Here is a 24463-nt window from a genome sequence, read left to right as displayed (position 1 = left end):
ACAAGTCAGCCCAAGCACGACTTCAGGAGACGTCGAGAAGTCAATGCACTTGCAAAAGTGCACGGTGACCAAGAGTTCTGGTTCCACGCTACTCACGAGGGCTGCAGGTCTCAGCTTTGCTGGGGACTCGGGTTGGCCTCTGAGATGTCTGGAAATCCTCTTCCTGGGCTGCAAATACTTCGGAGTCCGGCGGGAGCTTCGATGATGCAGACCGGCAAATTGCTTCATTGGTGCCTGCAGAGCAGGGGAGTCACTCCTTGACCCCAAGGGAGATTTCTTCAGTCCTCTGGTCTTGAGCAGAGCGTAGATGGTCCAGGATTTGGCTTCAGAGTTTCGTCCAGGGCAATCTAAAGTCCTAAGGACTGGGGTTCCATACTTATACTAAGGTAGGGGGTTGGATATACTCTGGGGACCCACCCATTTCCTTTGTCCAGTTTCGTGCCAGAGCAGAGGCAGGTAGCCCCTGCAACCGGTTTGAACTGGGCTATGAACAGGGACACCAAATGTGCCCCCAGTGCAGGACTTCAAAGCACCAGAGAGTGCTCCCGCCCAGCCCCAATACACATCTGCCTGTCTGGGGAGGTGGTTACACCCCCCTTCGACAGTAAACCTATTGTCCAGGTGAAGAACCAGAACCTTTTGGACCTGGCGGCGCAGGGTACGCCCTCCGTCTTCTGGGTTCACCTGCTTCGTTACACAGAGACACGGGACACTCTGTCGGCGTTAGAAGATTGGATTTATTTAGCTGCAGCTAGTACAGTTATCCTAGAAGTACACAAAGTAGGTTCTCAGGAGACTGCCACTTCACTCTGTGGCGCATCAGATTAAATACTATACAATACAGAATTATTAACAGAACACATGCCTCAAGTAAAGAAGAAAAGAGTCAATAGGGTAAGTGGAAAACAAAGCAGAACCAGTAAGAAAGGTTCGAAAACAAAAAGATCAGATGACTCGAAGAGACCTCTCCTCCAACTATGTTTGTCATCCCGCCCCCGAACTGATTCATTAACAGAATACAACTGACTTGCAGGTGGTGAGATACGTCTGTATGTATTGGAGGACGGGCATTGAAGGAGAGTAGGGTCTGCTTTCTATGTTCACCCCCACTTTTTGCTTTTGCTTTACTGGTTTTCGACTTAGATGTGGCTGTGGGCCTGCTAATCAGACCCACAGCCCTGCTGTTCTCTCTCTAAATTGATACTATGTACTTTAGGTGCATAACCCATTTGGATAGGATCACCTTATTGGCCCCTGTACAGTGTACCCTAGGTACCCAGGGCATAGGTGTACCCTAGGCCTACCAGGGGCTGCAGCATGTATTATGCCACCCCTGGCCTGGCCTTCCATTTTGACACAACTGGCTGATTACTCAGCTGGGGCAAGGTCGTGTAATCACCCCTTGCTTAGGTGTAGTATTCCTATACCTAACTTACATATAGACACATGTGTACCTATCAGCCACTCCTATGGCAGGCCTTAACAATCCTGGAGGCAGAGTGCTTGGTAACATGTGAGATGGTGCTCTAGCATGAGCTGAGCCTGTCTGCAGCTTTCGGAACCATGTCCTTATAGCTGTTCTATGATATAGCCTACCATATACTCTTAAAGTGCCTTATAATCTTAAACGGTTATGGTAACTATGGTTTGGCTTTATCGAAACATGTCGTGTAAGGTGTCTAACACTGTGGAATAATACCCCCATGCCATTTCTGGACATGAGAATATTATTCCCCCCTTCTAGAGGGAAAGACATGTTGAAATCCTACTTTACTGTTAGCCTCTGACCAAAGCCTCAGCATCACAAAATGGATGCTGCTGCCACGACACAAGTCTGACCTCCTGCTGCTGGGAGTGATCCCAGCCAGGGAGGCCTGGACAATAGGTTTCCTGCTTGGAGAGGTGCTAGCACCTCCCCAGACAGCCTTTAGTGTATTGGGGCAGGGTGGGCTGAAAGGAATGAGACATGCCTGGGGCACACAAGGTGTTCCTTGCTTAGTCCAGTTCAAACCGGCGCTGGGGCACTCCAGCCCCAGCTCTGGCGCGAAACTGGACAAAGGGAAGTGGGTGTAACCACCCCCTCCCAGGTCCCACCCATAAGGCGTGACCTAGCAGGTATCCCAGCCCCCCAGATTAGTATAAGAGTGGGAGTTGGGCCTCAAGACTTTAGATTATCCTGAACCTGCAAACTTGAACAGAAACTCTGGTCCTTCGACATTCGACGAAAGAAGAAGACTGAAGAATCTCCCTTGTGGCCAAGGAGTGGCTACCCTGTGCAAACAGGCACCATCAAGAGACTACCCTTTGCTTTGCTAAAGTTCTATGAGGGACCGACTGCAGAGCCCGACCAGAGCCTTGACTTCCAGACTTCTCCTACCCTGATCCACATCCACAGCAGAGCTGAGATCCGTGGAGGCGACGAGAGACGTGGGACCGGCTACCTGGAAAAAGTGGCTAGTATCTTCAAGCGCAGCTTCTGAGGCACCCTCGAAGTTGTGCACCGGGGATTGAGAAGCCCCAACCCCAAGCACCATCTGCACCGAGGATCAGCCCCCCACACTCCACGAGTCCTGCGTGGGGCCCTTCTGCATTTTCCTGCTTGCCGCGTCTGTCCGGTTGCTTGCCCGCTGGCTAGTGGCCTTTGTGACGACGTATCCTGAAATCTTCATCACTGGTTTGGGCTCCTCCAGACTGGCTCCTGCTTCTTTGAAAAAGAGAAGCACCCCAGACCTTCCTGCTCTGCACCAGAAGCAAGTCCTCCGTTCTGCGTGGGTTCCGCTTGCCAAGGCTTGGTGAGTCCTAGTCCAACTCCGACGCCGCCGACAGCAAGAGCCTTCGTGGGACAGCTCGCCTCCTGGTCCTGGTCGTCCTCGACGTTCCCTGGTCCTCGTGGCTGCAGCGACAAGCTTCACCTTCACCTGCAATCTTCACGACATCGCCTGGTTCCTTCCTGGTTCCACGTGGTCACTGGCTAGTGACCTTGACTCTGTCCCTTCTGCTTGCAGGTCTCCTCTCTTCTTGATCCCAGCCTTGGGATCCACCGGACACTCTTCACTGACTGCCTGTCAGCATCTTTCTTCAGGCATCCATGGGAGTCGACGACGAAACCCGACGCAACTTCACCCCTATGCACCCGCAGCCTGTGGGCTAGGTAACTTGGGTACTCCGGTGCTCATCAGGATAGTGACTATCCTAGTGTCTAGTTTTCCAGTCTCGACTTCCTAGCTACTCCGGAAGTGTCCTAAATCTATCTATTTCTAAACTGTACTATTGCTAGTGACTTTTACGCATTACGCGTGAGTGTTTCCACTCTGCACCTGAATCCCGTGGGCCTCCCACTTCCTAACCTTTGGTAGTATAGTGTAGCCCCAGCGATTCCCTAGGCCTAGGCCTATCCTATTTCCGTGACAGTGGTCCTTATACCACTTACTTAGTATATGGTTTGCGTGGCCCCTAGGGCCTAACTGTATTACTTACCTGTGTGACTTAATGTATGCATAAATAAGACTGTGTTGTACTTACCTCTAATCTCATAAAGAGTGCTGAGGGTTTGACTAGAATAAATACACTTTATCTTATATATATATCTGTTGTGGTGTCCTTTCATTTGGTATTCAAGGGATTATATATGGTATCACAGCTGGCTTCACATGCCATTCAGAGTTTAGCCTAAGACTGCTCTTGTCCATGCTACCACTAGGATAGCTGGTCTATAAGGTTGACTTTACAACCAATCACCATAAGGGTATTTGGACTGATATAAGGTGTACACTAGAACTAGTGACATCATACATCAGGCCAACTTCTCACATTGGTGAGCAGCGGGTGGGATCTGAGCTTGCTGTTGTAATACCATTGTAATCTTGAGATACTAATTTGAAAGATCACACAGATATTGTCTAGGTACATATAACATAGATTATAATACTTAAGTCCTACTGGACTTAGTAGTTGTAGGTTGAAGGGAGTAACACACCCTGACTACAACTACCAGAGAGGTTTAGTAGAAACAACTAGTGTAGGTAGGTGCACACACCACACCCTCACTAGATCATGTCTCTGGGAGGAGATCAAGTAGATGCTCTCTCAGGAGGGTCAGGTCTGCAGAAGACCCCCTCTAGATATGATACCCTAACATTCCAGGAGATGAGACAATTGTGTACCTCCAGAGGAATAAAACAGGGTGCCATCCCTACCCTCCTTCAGTTAAGACAACTCCTAGAGGAGTATGATGCTCTTAAAGCCTCTCAGGCAGGTACCCTAGGTACAAAGGAGGGTCTACCCACCACAGATGAGTCAGATGGGACTTCAGATGGAGAGGTAGACAGCCAGGGCCAAGTAGGAAGACGTAGCCAGGCTAACCTAAGCTTACATGGGAGTTTGCATGGGGTCCCCCCATACAGACCCCCAAGTGGGCTTACACAGAGAAGCAGGAGGGACAGATCCCCTTCAAGGGAATCAATCCACTCCCATGTCTCTAGCATCTCTAGTGTTTCCTCTCACAGGGGAATGACTTCCCCTGAGAGAAAGGAGCATGAAGCCAGAATGAGGGAAGCTAATCTGAGGATTCAGAGGGAAGAACTTGCCCTTGCCAAGGAAAAGCTTGCTCTGGCTAGAGAGCAAAAGTTAAGTGGGTCAGAACCCACTGGTGGCAGCAATATCCCTAAGGATAGAGACAGGCACTATGATAATAGAAACCTGAGCAAGATTGTCCCTCTCTACAAGTGTGGGGATGACATCCACAAATGGATAACTGCTTTGGAGAGAGCTTGCAAAGTACAGCAGGTACCCCAAAGTCAGTGGGCAGCTATCTTGTGGCTCTCCTTCTCTGAGAAAGGTAGAGACAAGCTCCTCACAGTTAGTGATGAGGATGCAGATAATTACACTGTCCTGAAGAGTGCTCTGATTGATGGGTTTGGCCTAACCACTGAACAATACAGGTTGTTGTTCAGGGATACCCAGAAGACACAGACTCAGGACTGGACTGACTTTGTAGATTGTGCCACTAAGGCTCTGGAAGGCTGGCTAATGGGAAGTAAGGTTAAGGACTATACAGGATTGTATAATTTGATCATGAGAGAACAAATCCTTAACAACTGTCAAAACCAGCTAATGCATCAACACCTGATTGATTCTGATCTGACTTCTCCCCAAGAATTGGGAAAGAAGGCAGATAGATGGGTCAGGACTAGAGTTAAGCAGAAAAACCAGAACCAGGGCGGTGATCAGAAAAAGGCAGACCAGAAGGGTAATGATCAGAAACAAAAAGACCAGAAGTCTTCACCAGGCCCCCAAAAGGCTCAGGGGGAGGGTGGTCCCAAAAAGGATAAAAAGAAAGAAGGCCAAAAGAAACCATGGTGCAACTATTGTAAGTCCAACTCACATTGGTTTAGTGAGTGCACCAAAAAGGATAAGCCCCCAGCCACCATTGCCCCTAAGGCAACTGTACCCCCTAGTTCAGCTGTAAGTGGTGGTTCCCAGCAAAAGGGTGTAGTAGGGTTAACCCTGGGAACTGAGGAGGATTCTGGCCTAGTCAGAATACCTACTCAGGCTGTTCTGATCTGTGATGGGGACTTGGATTTGTCCTCTACTGTAGGCCCCAGTAACCTGGGCAAGTACAGACAGACTCCTTTTATCAACCAAGGAATGGCTCAGGCCTACAGGGACACTGGGGCTAGTGTCACAATGGTGACACCTGCTTTTGTGGACCCTGGACAGATCATGCTAGGTGAGAATTACCTAGTGACCAACGCTAGCAATGCCACTACCTCCCATAGTGTGGCTATTGTTAACTTCTCCTGGGGAGGGGTAACTGGCCTCAAGAAAGTTGTTGTTAGTTCAGACCTTCCTGTAGAGTGTTTACTGGGCAATGATCTTGAAACTTCAGTTTGGTCTGAAGTGGAGTATAGGACCCATGCAGAAATGCTGGGGATAGATGCACATGTCCTTGCTGTGACCAGGTCACAGGCCAAAAAGTGCACCACTGAACAAGTGCTGGATCCTGAAACTATGGACCAGTCACAACCCAAGAGAAAGGGCAGTAGGGTTAAGGCTGTGCCTTCCCCCCTGCCTCAGGTTGTGGATCAACCCTCCCAGGAGGATGATTCTGAGAGCCCTGAAGGAACTGTCCTAGAAGAACTTGAACCTGATCAGGTTGAGTTTCTTGGGACAGGGGGACCTCCAAGGGCAGATCTGAGGCAGGCTCAATTAGACTGCCCCTCTCTTGAACCCCTCAGACAGCTGGCTGCTGCTGAGGCTGCAGGGAATGCTCAAGGTACCCATAGAGTGTATTGGGATGAAGGGCTACTGTATTCAGAGGCTAGAGACCCCAAGCCTGGTGCATCCAGGAGGTTGGTCATACCACTGAAGTTCAGAGGCTTCCTTCTTACCTTGGCCCATGATATTCCCCTTGCAGGACATTTAGGCCAGAACAAGACTTGGGACAGGCTTGTCCCTCACTTTCACTGGCCCCATATGTCAGAAGATACTAAGGAGTTTTGTCGCTCCTGTGTCACCTGCCAAGCCAGTGGCAAATCAGGTGGCACCACAAAGGCCCCCCTCATACCACTACCTGTGGTGGGGGTCCCCTTTGAAAGAGTGGGCATAGATATTGTAGGACCAATGGACCCACAAACAGCATCTGGGCACAGATTCATACTGGTGATAGTGGACCATGCCACCAGGTACCCAGAAGCAATTCCCCTGAGGACCACAACAGCTCCTGTTGTGGCAAGGGACCCTGCTTGGAGTATTCTCCAGAGTGGGCTTTCCAAAGGAGGTCATTTCTGACAGAGGTGCCAACTTCATGTCAGGATACTTGACTGCAATGTGGAAGGAGTGTGGTTTGAACTACAAGTTCACCACACCCAATCACCCACAGTGCAATGGGCTTGTTGAGAGATTCAACAAGACCCTAAAGGGAATGATAAAAGGTTTACCAGACAAGCTTAGGCGAAGATGGGACATCCTTTTACCCTGCCTTCTGTTTGCTTACAGAGAGGTCCCACAAAAGGGGGTTGGCTACAGCCCTTTTGAGCTTTTGTTTGGGCATCCTGTAAGAGGACCCCTGTGTTTGGTAAGGGAAGGATGGGAGAGACCTCTCAGACAACCCAAACTGGACATAGTGGATTATGTACTTGGTCTCCGCTCCAGGATGGCAGATTATATGAAGAAGGCTTCTAAAAACCTTGAGGCAAGCCAGGAACTCCAAAAAGCTTGGCATGACCAAAAGGCTGTACTGACTGTTTACCAGCCAGGACAGAAAGTGTGGGTGTTGGAGCCAGTGGCCCCAGCAGCACTCCAAGACAAATGGTCTGGACCCCACACTATTGTTGAGAAAAAGGGAGAAGTCACCTACTTGGTGGACCTTGGGACTCCCAGAAGCCCCCACAGGGTGCTTCATGTCAACAGATTGAAGGCATATGTTGACAGGGCAGACATGGGGCTACTCATGGCTACAGATGAGGGGCAGGAGGAAGAGAGTGACCCTCTCCCAGACCTGTTGACTCAGAACCCTGATGATGGCTCAGTTGATGGTGTGGTCTTTTCTGACAGCCTCACTGCCCGTCAGCAACAGGACTGCAGGCAAGTTCTGCAGTCCTACAGACATATGTTCTCTTTGACCCCAAGTCAGACAAACTGGTGCACCCATGAGGTGGACACTGGTGACAGTCTGCCTGTGAAGAGTAAAATCTACAGGCAACCTGACCATGTGAGGGACTGCATAAAAGTTGAGGTACAAAAGATGTTGGAGCTGGGAGTCATTGAACCTTCAGAGAGCCCTTGGGCTAGTCCTGTAGTCCTTGTGCCAAAGCCTCACACCCAAGATGGTAAGAGAGAGATGAGGTTTTGCGTGGATTACAGAGGTCTCAATGCTGTCACTAGGACAGATGCCCACTGTAGGAGAGTAGGGTCTGCTATCCTATGGTCACCCCAAATTTTTGCTTTTTGCTTCACTGGTTTTTGACATATTGAGGCTGTGGGCCTGCCAATCAGACCCCCAGCCTGCTGTTCTCTCTACTAAATTAAAACTATGCACCCTAGGTGCATAACCAATTGGAAGTGGATCACCCTGTCAGCCCCTGTACCAGTGTACACTAGGTACCCAGGGCATTGGTGTACCCAAGGCCTGCCAAGGGCTGCAGCATGTATTATGCCACCCCAGGCTTGGCCTAACAATTTGACACAACTGGCTGATCACTCAGCTGGGGTAAGTTGGTGTAATCACCTCTTACTTAGGTGTAGTATACCTATACCTAACCTTAAATGGGACACCTGGTAACCTATAAGTCACTCCTAGGGCAGGCCTTAACAATCCTGAAGGCAGAGTGCTTGGTTCCATGTGAGATGGTGCTCTGGCATGAGCTGAGCCTGTCTGCAGTGGTCGGAACAACTTCCTTCTACTGTTTCCAGATATCGTCATACCATATACTCTTAAGTGCATTATGAACCTCGCGGTTAAATGCTATCTTTGGTTTGGCTTTATCAAAACATGTCGAGTAAGGTGTCATACGAATTGGAATACTAACCCCTCGCCAATTCTGGCGACGGGGTTAGCATTCCACCCTTCTAGAGGGACACGACATGTACAGTGCCTGAAACCCGGGTAAAATCAGACATAGCCTCAGCTCCACAAAATGGATGCTGCCACCACAGACACAAGTCTGCCCTCCTGCTGCTGGGAGTCCTTCCAGCTTGGGAGGTGTGGACAAAGGGTTTCCTGCCAGGGGAGGTGCGTGCACCACCCCAGACAGGATTTTGTGTATTGGTCAGGTAGGGCTTGAAAGAAACCAGACATGCCTGTGGCTCACAAGGAGCCTCGGTGCATATGCCAGTTCAAACCGGTCCTGGGGCACACCAGTCCCGGGCCTGGGGCGAGCTGGACAAAGGATTGGGGGTGTAACCACCCCCCTTCCTGGTCCCACCCATAGGGAGGGACCTAGCAGGTAGTCCGGCCCCTAGAATCCGAATAAAGGTAGGAGCTGTGTCCTAAGACTTCAGACATCCTGGAATCAACTTAAAACTAAGAAGAAGACGGGAACTTCGACGCTCTGCTGCACAGAGGACTGAAGCCAATCTCCCCTGTGGTCAGGGAGTGACCACCTTGCTAACGCAAGCACCATCCAGCGAATCAACGTCTGCTTTGCCGCCGCCTCCCGCCGGAGCCCGAGCCCAGAGACTGACAAGACCTGGACCTCCAGACCTCTCACCGCCCGATCCACAGTCCCTGCAAAGAGGAGACCCGTGGAGGCACCGAGACACGTGGAGCCAGCCATCTTGAAACGACTACGACAAGCTGACCAGTGCAACAACCGAGGCTCCCTCCAAGTTGTGCTTTGGGTCCTGAGAAGCCCAACCCTCGAGCAGCATCTGCACCAAAGGTGAGCCCTCCAGCATCTCCACGATCTGCGTGGGGCCCTTCTGCATTTTGCCACTCGACGCGCCTAACCGGTTGCTGGCCCGCTGGCTAGTGGCCATCTTGGCGACGAAATCTACGACAAACACCGCTGGTCTGGTTGCTCCAGACTGGCCCTTGCTCCCCTCCAAAGGAGCAGTTCCTCTGACCTTGCTGGTCAGAACCATCAGCTTAAACTCCTTGCCTACAACAATTGCTTTTGCCAAGGCTTGTTTGCTTCGATCAAGTCGCCGACACCGCCGACAGCGAGAGCCTGCGTGGGACAGCTCGTGACTCGACTCCTGGACGTCGTCGACCTTCAGGGACCACGTGGCTGCAGAGTCAAGCTACACCTTCCTTCCTGTTTGCACCCGACATCGCCTGGTACCCACCTGGTGCCACGCTGGTCACTGGCTAGTGACTGTGAACACTGTCCCCTCTGCTTTCAGGTCTTCAACATCTCCGATCCACTCTTGGATCCACTGCATCTCTTCCCGACCGACCGCCTGCAGCCCTTTTGTCTACAGGCCCCACGGAACAGATAGAAGAAACCCGACGCACTTCGAGGCCTATGCACCCGCTTCCTGTGGGTGAGGTAAAGCTGGCACACCTGTGCCCAAGTGTAGTATTACATCTCTAGTGCCTGTGTTCCAAATCTTAAGTTCCTAGGTCATCCGGAAGATTCCTTTTGCAGTAACTTTGTACTTTTTACGCACCCATTGAAACCTATGGGAGCACGCGTGTGACTATTTGCTCTGCACACGCCACCCGTGGACCTCCTGGTCACTAACTGACGTTAGCTCCTTGTAGGCCCAGCGATTCTAGAGGCCCTAGGCCTTTTCCCTTTTCTGTTCGTGGTACTTATACCACTATTTTAGTATATGGTTCGAGTGGCCACCAGGGCCTATCCATATAAAGTGCAACTTCTGTGTATTCTGTGATAATCTTGTTTGACGATTTGTGCTCCTGTGCTCATAAAGAGACTAGGGGTTACTTTGAGAAATAAATACATATATATTTTGAATATATATCTGTGTGGTGTCCTTTCATTGGTATAAAAGGGGGGTTACTATTGGTAAAACAGCTTGCTTAACACGCATCACGAGTTTAGCCTCAAAGACTGCTTAGCCTACGCTACCACTAGGGCAGCTGGTCCGAAAAGGTTGACTTACAACCACACCATAAGGGTTGCTTGGCATGGTACAAGGTGATCACTTTAACTAGTGAGCATCATATACCAGGCCAACTTCTCACATTGGTGAGCAGCGGTTGGATTTGAGCTTGCTGTGTTTTACCATTGTAATCTCTTGGTTACCAATTGAAAGATCACATAGGTACCTGTAGGTACATATAAAACAAGATTAGATATACTTAAGTTCTACTGAACTTAGTTGTTGTAGAGCAAAGGGAGTAGCACACCCTGACTACAACTACTAGATAGGTTTAGTAGGTAAACCCAAGTGTAGGTAGATTGCAACACATCCACCCACACTTAAGAGCAATGGCTGGGGCAGAGGGGTCCACTGTACCCATCTCTGTTGAGAGTGACCCCCCGAGGGCACCATCCATCTATGCTACCCTTAATCAAAATGAGCTCAGGCAGCTGGCAACTCTTAGAGGCCTTAAACAGCCCAAGAACCCTACCTCTGCTTTGCTCAGAGAGCTCTTGCAAGAAGATGAAAATCAAAAAGAGCTCAGGAAAGCTTCCCAGTTAGCCCCCTTAGGGACAGGAACAGGAGGCCCCCCTTCTGAAGATGCCACTGAAGTACCCCTTCCCAATAGTCACCCCTTAGATGGGATGCCTACCACAGAGGATGAGAGTGAAAAGGATACTGACAGTAGTGAGGATGAAGGGAGAACTAGCCCAGTGCCAAGTGTTATACTTGGCCCAGCTAAACTAAGGCTATTGGGGACTGACAGTGGGTTCACCCCACTGGATCTCCCCAGTGGACTTAACACAGGGCTTGGAAGGCAAAGGAATCGCTCAGGTGACTCCAATGCTTCCCATGGCTCTAGAGGCTCTCAAGGTCACTCCAGGAGAAGGATGACCACCCCTCAGAGGAGGGAACATGAGGCCAAGATGCAAGAAGCTCAGCTGAGGATCAGGAAGCAGGAGCTAGAAGTAGCCCTGATGGAAGAGAAACTTAGCAAGGCTAGACAGCATAAAGAGAGTGGGTCTATACCCACTGGTGGCAGCATTGTCCCTAAGGACAAAGATAGGGTTTTCGATAATAGAAACCTGTCTAAGGTTGTGCCCCCCTACAAAAGTGGGGATGACATCCACAAGTGGATAACTGCTCTTGAGAGGGCCTGCAAAGTACAGCAGGTTCCTGAAGACCAGTGGGCAGCAATCCTCTGGCTCTCCTTTGAGGGAAGAGGCAGAGACAGACTCCTCACTGTTAGAGAAGAGGATGTCAGAAACTACAGAGTCCTGAAGAGTGTTCTAGTTGATGGGTTAGGCTTAACCACTGAGCAGTACAGGTTAATGTTCAGAGACACCCAAAAGACACAGACTCAGGACTGGTCTGAATACATTGAATGTGCCACTAAGGCTTTGGAGGGTTGGTTGCTGGGAAGTAAGGTATCTGATTTTACAGGATTGTATAATTTGATGATGAGAGAACAGATTTTAAATAACTGTCAAAACCAGCAACTGCATCAACACTTGGTTGACTCTGATCTGACCTCTCCCCAAGAATTGGGAAAGAAGGCAGACAAATGGGTCAGAACCAGGGTTAAGCAAAAGAACCAGAACCAGGGCCAAGGGGGTGATCAGAAGAAAACAGACCAAAAGGGTGGAGATCAGAAACCTAAAGACCAGAAGTCTTCAACAGGGCCCCAAACTACTACTAAGGAGGGTGGGTCCCAACAGTCCAAAAAGAAGAAAGAAGGTCAAAAGAAACCCTGGTGCAATCATTGCAAGAATACAACTCACTGGACTAGTGATTGCAAAAAGGGTGGAGCCCCCAACACTGTTGCCCCTAAGGCACCTGCTCCCAGTACTACTGTTAGCAGTGTTGGTCCCCAGACAAAGGGTGTAGTGGGAATCACTATGGGAACTGAAGGAGATTCTGACTTAGACAGAACCCTGACACAGGCAGTCTTGATCTGTGATGGGGACATTGATTTGTCCCTGACTGTGAGCCCCAGTAACCTGGGCAAGTACAGACAGACTCCTTTAATTAATGACAAAGTGGCTCAAGCCTACAGGGACACATGTGCCAGTGTCACTATGGTGACACCAGGCTTTGTGGACCCTGGACAGTACATACCAGGTGAGAACTACCTGGTGACCAATGCCAGCAATGCCACTACTTCACATAGTGTGGCAGTTGTTAACTTCTCATGGGGAGGGGTAACTGGCCTCAAAAGGGTTGTGGTTAGTGCAGACCTCCCAGTAGAATGTTTGTTGGGCAATGACCTAGAGAGTTCTCTATGGTCAGAAGTGGAGTACAGGACTCATGCAGAGATGTTAGGTATATCATCACATGTCCTTGCTGTGACCAGGTCACAGGCCAAAAAGTGCCTCACTGAACCACAGGTCTTGGATCCTGGAACAATGGACCAAGCACCTACCAAGAAGAAGAACAGGAGGGTCAATGCTGTGCCTTCCCCCCTGCCTCAGAGTGATGATCAGCCTTCCCAGGAAGCTGATCTAGAGGACCCTGAAGGAACTGTCCCTGAAGAGCTTGAACCTGACCAGGTTGAGTTTCTGGGGACAGGGGGACCTTCAAGGGCTGACTTGAGGCAGGCTCAGTTATCCTGTCCCTCTCTTGAACCCCTCAGACAGCTGGCTGCTGCTGAGGCTGCTGGGAATGCTCAAGGTACCCATAAAGTGTATTGGGATGAAGGGCTCCTTTATTCAGAGGCTAGAGACCCCAAGCCTGGTGCAACCAGGAGGTTGGTTATACCTCTGCAATTTAGGGGCTTCCTTCTTACCTTGGCCCATGATATTCCTTTAGCAGGACACCTAGGCCAGAACAAGACCTGGGACAGACTTGTCCCTCACTTTCACTGGCCTCATATGAATGAAGATACAAAGGAGTTTTGTCGCTCCTGTGTTACCTGCCAAGCCAGTGGCAAATCAGGTGGCACAACAAAGGCCCCCCTGATACCACTACCTGTGGTGGGGGTTCCCTTTGAAAGAGTGGGAATAGACATAGTGGGTCCCATGGATCCTCCCACTGCATCTGGGCACAGATTTATACTGGTGGTAGTGGATCATGCCACCAGGTATCCAGAGGCAATTCCCCTTAGGACCACTACAGCCCCTGTTGTGGCCAGGGCCCTGCTGGGAGTATTCTCCAGAGTGGGGTTTCCTAAGGAGGTAGTATCTGACAGAGGTACCAACTTTATGTCAGGATACTTAACAGCTATGTGGAAGGAATGTGGTGTCAACTACAAGTTCACCACCCCTTATCACCCACAATGCAATGGGCTTGTTGAGAGATTCAACAAGACCCTAAAGGGTATGATCAAAGGATTACCTGAAAAGCTCAGGCGAAGATGGGACATCCTTCTACCCTGCCTTCTGTTTGCTTACAGAGAGGTCCCACAAAAAGGAGTTGGCTACAGCCCCTTTGAATTGTTGTTTGGGCACCCTGTGAGAGGCCCACTGTGTTTGGTGAAGGAAGGCTGGGAGTTACCTCTCAAAAAGCCTAAGCTAGACATAGTGGACTATGTACTTGGTCTCCGCTCCAGGATGGCTGAGTATATGGAGAAGGCATCCAAAAACCTTGAGGCAAGCCAGGCCTTACAGAAAGCTTGGCATGACCAAAAGGCTGTCTTGGTTGAGTTTCAGCCAGGACAGAAGGTATGGGTGTTGGAGCCAGTGGCCCCAGCAGCACTCCAAGACAAATGGTCTGGACCCCATACAATCCTGGAAAAGAAGGGAGAGGTCACCTACTTGGTCGACCTAGGAACTCCCAGGAGTCCCCACAGGGTACTCCATGTTAACAGGCTTAAAGCATATGTTGACAGGGCAGACATGGGCTTGCTCATGGCTACAGATGAGGGACAGGAGGAAGAGAGTGACCCTCTCCCAGACCTGTTGTCTCAGAACCCTGAAGATGGCTCAGTTGAAGGAGTGACCCTTGGAGGCAACCTCACTGCCCATCAGCAGACTGAATGTAGACAGGTTCTACAATCATTTTCACATATGTTTTCCTTGATACCTAGCCAAACTGACTGGTGTACCCATGTTGTGGACACTGGTGACAGTCTGCCTGTAAAGAACAAACTTTACAGACAACCTGACCACGTCAGGGACTGTATAAAGGCTGAGGTACATAAAATGCTGGAATTAGGTGTCATTGAACCCTCAGAGAGCCCCTGGGCTAGCCCAGTGGTTCTGGTCCCCAAACCTCACACCAAAGATGGCAAGAGAGAGATGAGGTTCTGTGTGGATTACAGAGGACTCAATGCTGTCACCAGGACAGATGCACACCCTATTCCAAGGGCAGATGAGCTCATAGACAAACTAGCTTCTGCAAAGTTTTTGAGCACATTTGACTTAACAGCTGGCTATTGGCAAATCAGATTAGCTGAGGAGTCTAAGGCCAAAACAGCATTCTCAACCCCAGGTGGGCACTACCAGTTTGTGGTGATGCCCTTTGGTCTGAAGAATGCACCTGCCACCTTCCAAAGGCTGGTGAACCAAGTCCTTACTGGGTTGGATGACTTTTGCGCAGCATATCTTGATGACATTGCTGTCTTTAGCTCCACCTGGGAGGATCACCTGATCCACCTGAAGAAGGCTCTTGGGGCTCTGCAAAGGGCAGGCCTCACTATCAAGGCTACTAAGTGCCAGATAGGGCAGAGTAAGGTTGTATATTTGGGCCACCTTGTAGGTGGAGGCCAAGTTCAACCACTGGAGAGTAAGATACAATCCATCAAGGACTGGTCCCCTCCAACCACCCAGACTCAAGTTCGAGCTTTCTTGGGCTTGACTGGGTACTACAGGAAGTTTGTTAAGAACTATGGGTCCATTGTGACTCCTCTTAATGATCTGACATCCAAGAAGATGCCCAAAAAGGTTCAGTGGACAGTAAGCTGTCAAAAGGCATTTGATGACCTGAAGGAGGCCATGTGCTCTGCACCTATCCTGAAAAGTCCTGACTACTCCAAAGAGTTTATTGTCCAAACAGATGCTTCTGAGTTGGGTGTGGGAGCTGTGCTGTCACAACTTAATGTAGATGGTCAAGACCAACCCATTGCTTTTATTAGCAGAAGGTTGACCCCCAGAGAGAAGAATTGGTCAGCTATTGAGAGGGAGGCCTTTGCTGTGGTGTGGGCCCTGAAGAAGCTGAGGCCATACTTGTTTGGCACTCACTTCAAGATTCAGACCGACCATAAGCCCCTCTTGTGGCTAAATCAGATGAAGGGTGAAAACCCCAAACTGCTTAGGTGGTCCATTTCCCTACAGGGGATGGACTTTACAGTGGAGCACCGGCCAGGTACTGACCATGGGAATGCAGATGGTCTCTCCAGGTACTTCCACTTAGGACATGAAGACGAGACTGGTCAAGGCTAGTTTAATGTCCCAGCGTTTGGGGGGGGGTTGTGTAGGAGAGTAGGGTCTGCTATCCTATGGTCACCCCAAATTTTTGCTTTTTGCTTCACTGGTTTTTGACATATTGAGGCTGTGGGCCTGCCAATCAGACCCCCAGCCTGCTGTTCTCTCTACTAAATTAAAACTATGCACCCTAGGTGCATAACCAATTGGAAGTGGATCACCCTGTCAGCCCCTGTACCAGTGTACACTAGGTACCCAGGGCATTGGTGTACCCAAGGCCTGCCAAGGGCTGCAGCATGTATTATGCCACCCCAGGCTTGGCCTAACAATTTGACACAACTGGCTGATCACTCAGCTGGGGTAAGTTGGTGTAATCACCTCTTACTTAGGTGTAGTATACCTATACCTAACCTTAAATGGGACACCTGGTAACCTATAAGTCACTCCTAGGGCAGGCCTTAACAATCCTGAAGGCAGAGTGCTTGGTTCCATGTGAGATGGTGCTCTGGCATGAGCTGAGCCTGTCTGCAGTGGTCGGAACAACTTCCTTCTACTGTTTCCAGATATCGTCATACCATATACTCTTAAGTGCATTATGAACCTCGCGGTTAAATGCTATCTTTGGTTTGGCTTTATCAAAACATGTCGAGTAAGGTGTCATACGAATTGGAATACTAACCCCTCGCCAATTCTGGCGACGGGGTTAGCATTCCACCCTTCTAGAGGGACACGACATGTACAGTGCCTGAAACCCGGGTAAAATCAGACATAGCCTCAGCTCCACAAAATGGATGCTGCCACCACAGACACAAGTCTGCCCTCCTGCTGCTGGGAGTCCTTCCAGCTTGGGAGGTGTGGACAAAGGGTTTCCTGCCAGGGGAGGTGCGTGCACCACCCCAGACAGGATTTTGTGTATTGGTCAGGTAGGGCTTGAAAGAAACCAGACATGCCTGTGGCTCACAAGGAGCCTCGGTGCATATGCCAGTTCAAACCGGTCCTGGGGCACACCAGTCCCGGGCCTGGGGCGAGCTGGACAAAGGATTGGGGGTGTAACCACCCCCCTTCCTGGTCCCACCCATAGGGAGGGACCTAGCAGGTAGTCCGGCCCCTAGAATCCGAATAAAGGTAGGAGCTGTGTCCTAAGACTTCAGACATCCTGGAATCAACTTAAAACTAAGAAGAAGACGGGAACTTCGACGCTCTGCTGCACAGAGGACTGAAGCCAATCTCCCCTGTGGTCAGGGAGTGACCACCTTGCTAACGCAAGCACCATCCAGCGAATCAACGTCTGCTTTGCCGCCGCCTCCCGCCGGAGCCCGAGCCCAGAGACTGACAAGACCTGGACCTCCAGACCTCTCACCGCCCGATCCACAGTCCCTGCAAAGAGGAGACCCGTGGAGGCACCGAGACACGTGGAGCCAGCCATCTTGAAACGACTACGACAAGCTGACCAGTGCAACAACCGAGGCTCCCTCCAAGTTGTGCTTTGGGTCCTGAGAAGCCCAACCCTCGAGCAGCATCTGCACCAAAGGTGAGCCCTCCAGCATCTCCACGATCTGCGTGGGGCCCTTCTGCATTTTGCCAATCGACGCGCCTAACCGGTTGCTGGCCCGCTGGCTAGTGGCCATCTTGGCGACGAAATCTACGACAAACACCGCTGGTCTGGTTGCTCCAGACTGGCCCTTGCTCCCCTCCAAAGGAGCAGTTCCTCTGACCTTGCTGGTCAGAACCATCAGCTTAAACTCCTTGCCTACAACAATTGCTTTTGCCAAGGCTTGTTTGCTTCGATCAAGTCGCCGACACCGCCGACAGCGAGAGCCTGCGTGGGACAGCTCGTGACTCGACTCCTGGACGTCGTCGACCTTCAGGGACCACGTGGCTGCAGAGTCAAGCTACACCTTCCTTCCTGTTTGCACCCGACATCGCCTGGTACCCACCTGGTGCCACGCTGGTCACTGGCTAGTGACTGTGAACACTGTCCCCTCTGCTTTCAGGTCTTCAACATCTCCGATCCACTCTTGGATCCACTGCATCTCTTCCCGACCGACCGCCTGCAGCCCTTTTGTCTACAGGCCCCACGGAACAGATAGAAGAAACCCGACGCACTTTGAGGCCTATGCACCCGCTTCCTGTGGGTGAGGTAAAGCTGGCACACCTGTGCCCAAGTGTAGTATTACATCTCTAGTGCCTGTGTTCCAAATCTTAAGTTCCTAGGTCATCCGGAAGATTCCTTTTGCAGTAACTTTGTACTTTTTACGCACCCATTGAAACCTATGGGAGCACGCGTGTGACTATTTGCTCTGCACACGCCACCCGTGGACCTCCTGGTCACTAACTGACGTTAGCTCCTTGTAGGCCCAGCGATTCTAGAGGCCCTAGGCCTTTTCCCTTTTCTGTTCGTGGTACTTATACCACTATTTTAGTATATGGTTCGAGTGGCCACCAGGGCCTATCCATATAAAGTGCAACTTCTGTGTATTCTGTGATAATCTTGTTTGACGATTTGTGCTCCTGTGCTCATAAAGAGACTAGGGGTTACTTTGAGAAATAAATACATATATATTTTGAATATATATCTGTGTGGTGTCCTTTCATTGGTATAAAAGGGGGGTTACTATTGGTAAAACAGCTTGCTTAACACGCATCACGAGTTTAGCCTCAAAGACTGCTTAGCCTACGCTACCACTAGGGCAGCTGGTCCGAAAAGGTTGACTTACAACCACACCATAAGGGTTGCTTGGCATGGTACAAGGTGATCACTTTAACTAGTGAGCATCATATACCAGGCCAACTTCTCACACCCACCCAATACCTAGGGCAGATGAGCTCATTGACAGACTGGCAGCTGCTAAGTTTTTGAGCACATTTGACCTAACAGCAGGCTACTGGCAAATCAGACTAGCTGAGAGTGCAAAGGCCAAAACTGCTTTCTCGACCCCAGGAGGACATTATCAATTTGTGGTAATGCCCTTTGGTTTGAAGAATGCACCTGCCACTTTCCAAAGGTTGGTGAATCAAGTCCTTACTGGGTTGGATGATTATTGTGCAGCTTATCTCGATGATATTGCTGTCTTTAGCTCCACCTGGGAGGATCACCTGGTCCACCTGAGGAATGTTTTAGAGGCCCTGCAAAAGGCAGGCCGCACTATCAAGGCCACTAAGTGCCAGATAGGGCAGAGCAAGGTTGTATACCTGGGCCACCTAGTTGGTGGGGGTCAGGTTCAACCACTGGAGAGCAAGATCCAGACCATAAAGGACTGGACTCCTCCAACTACCCAGACTCAGGTCAGAGCTTTCTTGGGCCTGACTGGGTACTACAGAAAGTTTGTTAAGAACTATGGGTCCATTGTGACACCACTTAATGACTTGACCTCCAAGAAAATGCCAAAGAAAGTTCAGTGGACAGTAAGCTGTCAAAAAGCATTTGATGACCTGAAGCAGGCCATGTGCCGTGCACCTATTCTGAAAAGTCCAGACTACTCCAAAGAGTTCATTGTCCAGACAGATGCTTCTGAGTTAGGTGTGGGAGCTGTTCTTTCACAACTGAATGTAGATGGTCAAGACCAGCCCATTGCTTTTATAAGTAGAAGGCTGACCCCTAGAGAGAAACGTTGGTCAGCTATTGAGAGGGAGGCCTTTGCTGTGGTTTGGGCCCTGAAGAAGCTGAGGCCATACTTGTTTGGCACTCACTTCAAGATTCAGACAGACCATAAGCCCCTCTTGTGGCTAAATCAGATGAAGGGTGAAAATCCCAAACTTCTTAGGTGGTCCATTTCCCTACAGGGGATGGACTTCACAGTGGAACATAGACCTGGGACTGACCATGCCAATGCAGATGGACTCTCCAGATATTTCCACTTAGAACATGAAGACTCAACTGGTCAAGGTTAGTTTAATGTCCCTAAGTTTGGGGGGGGGGGGGGGTTGTGTAGGAGAGTAGGGTCTGCTTTCTATGTTCACCCCCACTTTTTGCTTTTGCTTTACTGGTTTTCGACTTAGATGTGGCTGTGGGCCTGCTAATCAGACCCACAGCCCTGCTGTTCTCTCTCTAAATTGATACTATGTACTTTAGGTGCATAACCCATTTGGATAGGATCACCTTATTGGCCCTTGTACAGTGTACCCTAGGTACCCAGGGCATAGGTGTACCCTAGGCCTACCAGGGGCTGCAGCATGTATTATGCCACCCCTGGCCTGGTCTTCCATTTTGACACAACTGGCTGATCACTCAGCTGGGGCAAGGTCGTGTAATCACCCCTTGCTTAGGTATAGTATTCCTATACCTAACTTACATATAGACACATGTGTACCTATCAGCCACTCCTATGGCAGGCCTTAACAATCCTGGAGGCAGAGTGCTTGGTAACATGTGAGATGGTGCTCTAGCATGAGCTGAACCTGTCTGCAGCTTTCGGAACCATGACCTTATAGCTGTTCTATGATATAGCCTACCATATACTCTTAAAGTGCCTTATAATCTTAAACGGTTATGGTAACTATGGTTTGGCTTTATCGAAACATGTCGTGTAAGGTGTCTAACACTGTGGAATAATACCCCCATGCCATTTCTGGACATGAGAATATTATTCCCCCCTTCTAGAGGGAAAGACATGTTGAAATCATACTTTACTGTTAGCCTCTGACCAAAGCCTCAGCATCACAAAATGGATGCTGCTGCCACGACACAAGTCTGACCTCCTGCTGCTAGGAGTGATCCCAGCCAGGGAGGCCTGGACAATAGGTTTCCTGCTTGGAGAGGTGCTAGCACCTCCCCAGACAGCCTTTAGTGTATTGGGGCAGGGTGGGCTGAAAGGAATGAGACATGCCTGGGGCACACAAGGTGTTCCTTGCATAGTCCAGTTCAAACCGGCGCTGGGGCACTCCAGCCCCAGCTCTGGCGCGAAACTGGACAAAGGGAAGTGGGTGTAACCACCCCCTCCCAGGTCCCACCCATAAGGCGTGACCTAGCAGGTATCCCAGCCCCCCAGATTAGTATAAGAGTGGGAGTTGGGCCTCAAGACTTTAGATTATCCTGAACCTGCAAACTTGAACAGAAACTCTGGACCTTCGACATTCGACGAAAGAAGAAGACTGAAGAATCTCCCTTGTGGCCAAGGAGTGGCTACCCTGTGCAAACAGGCACCATCAAGAGACTACCCTTTGCTTTGCTAAAGTTCTACGAGGGACCGACTGCAGAGCCCGACCAGAGCCTTGACTTCCAGACTTCTCCGACCCTGATCCACATCCACAGCAGAGCTGAGATCCGTGGAGGCGACGAGAGACGTGGGACCGGCTACCTGGGAAAAGTGGCTAGTATCTTCAAGCGCAGCTTCTGAGGCACCCTCGAAGTTGTGCACCGGGGATTGAGAAGCCCCAACCCCAAGCACCATCTGCACCGAAGATCAGCCCCCCACACTCCACGAGTCCTGCGTGGGGCCCTTCTGCATTTTCCTGCTTGCCGCGTCTGTCCGGTTGCTTGCCCGCTGGCTAGTGGCCTTTGTGACGACGCATCCTGAAATCTTCATCGCTGGTTTGGGCTCCTCCAGACTGGCTCCTGCTTCTTTGAAAAAGAGAAGCACCCCGGACCTTCCTGGTCTGCACCAGAAGCAAGTCCTCCGTTCTGCGTGGGTTCCGCTTGCCAAGGCTTGGTGAGTCCTAGTACAACTTCGACGCTGCCGACAGCAACAGCCTTCGTGGGACAGCTCGCCTCCTGGTCCTGGTCGTCCTCGACGTTCCCTGGTCCTCGTGGCTGCAGCGACAAGCTTCACCTTCACCTGCAATCTTCACGACATCGCCTGGTTCCTTCCTGGTTCCACGTGGTCACTGGCTAGTGACCTTGACTCTGTCCCTTCTGCTTGCAGGTCTCCTCTCTTCATGATCCCAGCCTTGGGATCCACCGGACACTCTTCACTGACTGCCTGTCAGCATCTTTCTTCAGGCATCCATAGGAGTCGACGACGAAACCCGACGCAACTTCACCCCTATGCACCCGCAGCCTGTGGGCTAGGTAACTTGGGTACTCCGGTGCTCATCAGGATAGTGACTATCCTAGTGTCTAGTTTTCCAGTCTCGACTTCCTAGCTACTCCGGAAGTGTCCTAAATCTATCTATTTCTAAACTGTACTATTGCTAGTGACTTTTACGCATTACGCGTGAGTGTTTCCACTCTGCACCTGAATCCCGTGGGCCTCCCACTTCCTAACCTTTGGTAGTATAGTGTAGCCCCAGCGATTCCCTAGGCCTAGGCCTATCCTATTTCCGTGACAGTGGTCCTTATACCACTTACTTAGTATATGGTTTGCGTGGCCCCTAGGGCCTAACTGTATTACTTACCTGTGTGACTTAATGTATGCATAAATAAGACTGTGTTGTACTTACCTCTAATCTCATAAAGAGTGCTGAGGGTTTGACTAGAATAAATACACTTTATCTTATATATATATATGTTGTGGTGTCCTTTCATTTGGTATTCAAGGGATTATATATGGTATCACAGCTGGCTTCACATGCCATTCAGAGTTTAGCCTAAGACTGCTCTTGTCCATGCTACCACTAGGATAGCTGGTCTATAAGGTTGACTTTACAACCAATCACCATAAGGGTATTTGGACTGATATAAGGTGTACACTAGAACTAGTGACATCATACATCAGGCCAACTTCTCACAGGCATGACACAAGAGAATGCTAGCAGGAGACAGTGAAGGCCAGTCGATAAGATATGATCAGGAAAGAATGGCGTGGGCCTACAGATGGTTGAAACGGGGATTAGGAAAGCCAGACACGGATTAGTGTACTCGGCTAATCCAAACACCAGCCTCGCAAAAAAGGCCGAGGATGTATTTTGACACCAAGCTACGGGAAAGGCAGAATAGACTTCGTTCGCCGTGCTGCCTGAGTGATGGCAACACAAAATGGCGGCGGGTTACAAAATGGCGGGTCGATTCGATCGTGATCGAAAATCGAAGTTCCTCACAGGCCTCCCCTGCCGGAGTTTCGGTCAGTAGCAGGAGGCAGGACCCATGTCTGTGGCATCCATTTTTTCATGCCAGGGCTCAGGAAAGTCCTACCGGGTTTGACCAGTGTGAACATGTCTCTCCCTCTAGAAGGGTGGAATTCTACCCCCGCCGCCAGAACTGGTGGGGGAGGGAGGGTAGTATTCCAAAGCGTTTGACACCAAACACGACATGTTTTGATGCAGCCATTTCAAAGTTAGCATTTACTGCGAGGTTATAATGCACTTAAGAGTATATGGTATGGCTGTATCTCAGAACAGCCATAAGGAAGTATTTCCGAAAGCTGCAGAGGGGCTCAGCTCATGCTTGGGCACCCTCTCACACAAAACCGAGCACTCTGCCTTCAGGAATGCCAAGGCCTGCCATAGGAGTGACTTATATGTTTATATGTGTCTGCATATATATGTGGATATAGGTAGCCTATACCTCTGTAAGGGATGCAAGCACACCCTTACCCAGGCTGCAGTAGCAGACCTGTGGTGCCATTTTGGAGTGCTTCCTAGGGGTGGCATAATCCATGCTTCAGCCCCTGGTAGGCCTCTGAGGTACCTATGTCCTAGGTACAAAGGGGCAGATTTACAAGCCACTTGCGCCTCATTTACGCCACTGTTACATCACTTTTGTGACGCAGCGGCGGCGCAAATCCTGCGCCATGGTGCGGGGTACTTACAACGTGACGCATCTGGGAGATGCGTCACGTTGTAAAGCCCTGCGCCACATGTAGACGTTCCTGCGCAGGGGGGGGGGGGTCGTTCCGGCGCAGGAACACCTCTACAAGATTTCACTCAGTCACTTTTAGGGCCATGCTGCGTCAAAACCCTGCACCTGCTTGAAGCAGGCGTAAGGATTGACGCAGCATTGTGAAGATAGGGCCCCCAAGAGCATTGCTGGAGCTGCGTTGCGCTTGCGACGCAATTCCAGCAATGCGCCACTTTTACGGCACAGATGCATCACGCATTTGTGCCGTTTTTGCCCCATGGTGCGCCGCATTGTAAATGCGGCGCATCCATGGTGGCGGAGCTGCGGCGCACAATAACTGGCGCATCTCTGCTGATATGCAGGGATGCGCCAGTTATTGTAAATATGCCCCATAGTATAACATATACTAGGGGCTTATAAGACACTCCAGAATCCAATTAGATATGTACCTAATATACATGCAAACCATTTTAGAGAGGAAGCAGCTAGGCTGTGGTCCTGATTAGCAGAGCCACAGCCAGACTAAGGTCGAAACACGTCCCCTGGACTGCGACAAATGTACCATTGGGATCTATCCAGGTTTTATTGGCATGAAAAACGGATTCTTTTTAATTAGAATGGCAACCCCTCTGGATCCCGAGGAGAATCCGGCATGTGCGAGAGTAGTGTATGCACCTCTCTCTAAAAAGCGCATTAGGTGCCTCAGAGGTGTGTCACTTGGAGGAGGACTATATCAGGTTTCAATCTCCCAAGATATTTGGCAGCAAGCCCCCTTTTGATCTTATGTCCGAGATCGTTCCATGTCATTAGGAGTATCCCTCCTCACCCTGTGTGCATGATA

Source organism: Triturus cristatus, chromosome 1_1 (genome assembly GCF_964204655.1).
Source record: "Triturus cristatus chromosome 1_1, aTriCri1.1, whole genome shotgun sequence".
NCBI lineage: Eukaryota > Metazoa > Chordata > Amphibia > Caudata > Salamandridae > Triturus > Triturus cristatus.
Note: the sequence above shows the minus strand (reverse complement) of the source record.